Genomic DNA, 1648 nt, shown 5'->3' with positions numbered 1-1648 from the left:
TTCCATAAGCTGGGGCCAGGTGGCTACGCGATGGCAATGCCTAAGTGGGATAAGTCTGAGAAAGAAATGGAGGATGCAAGTGTCACTCCGGTTACTAAGAGCTGGCCCCCCAGGTGCAGGACTTGGTTCTATGCGCATGGGGGGGAGTTGGACCCGAAGACAGGCAATGTTTCGACGAAGGCATGTCTGAACGGAGCCGACGATGCGCTACTTGTTGCAATAGAAGAGGCTCGATCGGGGGTGTTCCAGCCCAACAGAGAGAACGACGAGCTTAAGCGTGCCCTGGGAAATCCTGAACACCCGGGAAGAACACGAGGCAAGGGCGCTATTCCGTGGTATGAGGGGTTTTCGGACTGGAACGCCGACTACAGAACCCGTGCGAGAAAGAAGATTGCGGAGGAGAAGAAGAGGAAGATGGAGGAGGAGCAGCAGAGGAAGCGGGACTATGAACGCCTTCAAGGCCTAGAAGCAAGTCAAGCGGAATTGGCAGTTAAATTCCAGCGCCAGCAGGAGCAGATCGACTCAGTTAGCCAGCAAAGGGGGTCTCAGCATCTGCAGCAGTTAGCGGATGATCCAGCATTGGATAGCACCGCCCCATCCATGCCGAGAAGCAACGTGGGTTCCGCACCGGGCGACACAGTGCTGGATAGATACCCCGTGGATGACATCACGGAGAACACTAACTGCGAGCTACACTTCAAAATGAAGAACATATCCATGAAGGTGGCGGACGCCGTTGCTTTTTCAAATTCCCCCGAGGCAACCTTCCATTGCAACCCGATTCCAGCGGGCTATGTTCGTGTCTTGGTTGATGAGGTGGTGGACCCATATTCGGAGCTACAGCTTGACATTCCTGGAGGTGACGACGAGCACACAATGGGAGAGGCCATACATCATGTCATCCTATGGAGAAAGGATTGCATCATCTTTCGAAGGCCACCGACACCGCGTCACCCGACTCCTCGTCGAAGTCCGCCACCGAGTCAGCAGACTCCCACTCCAAGTCCACCAACGCGTGAGGCCACTCCTCCTCCTCCAAGTCCGGCAAAGTGTCAGGCCACTCCTCCTCCAAGTCCGACACAGCGTCAGACGTCCACTCCTCCTCCAAGTCCGGCACAACCTCAGGCCACTCCTCCTCCAAGTCCGGCACAGCTTCAGGCCACTCCTCCTCGTCTAACTCAGCCCCGTCAGCCGTCTCCGCCGCCTCAGCAATCGCAGAAGAGACACCCCGCAGCTATGGTGCGTAGCGGTACGAGTCGAGGTCATAGTACAGGAAGTACAGGTGGAGGCAAGCGATATAAATATGGTCAAAACCTCACTACTCCTCTTCCTGTGAGGGCTTATGACAGGACCGAGGAGCAAACCAATGCCATAGTGCGAGCAGAAGTCGACGCCCATTTTGGACCGAAACCGCCACCGCCGCCAAGGGAGAAAGTGCCTGTGGAAGTAGTTGACCACTTCATTCGTATGGCTCAACCACCAGCTCCTAAGCCTGTTGACACAGACTATGAGCGCCACATCAGGAAGTTACATCAACAACGTCTACAGAAGGAGGTGAGCTCGAGCTCGAGCAAACAACAAGCAGCTGTCAAAAAATGCGGGAAAACCGTTGCCCAGCTGGGAGAACAGGCGGCGCAATTACCCCCCC

Source organism: Triticum dicoccoides, chromosome 7A (assembly GCF_002162155.2).
Source record: "Triticum dicoccoides isolate Atlit2015 ecotype Zavitan chromosome 7A, WEW_v2.0, whole genome shotgun sequence".
NCBI lineage: Eukaryota > Viridiplantae > Streptophyta > Magnoliopsida > Poales > Poaceae > Triticum > Triticum dicoccoides.
The sequence above is the reverse complement of the archived record's forward strand: the minus strand, read 5'-3'. Positions refer to the sequence as shown.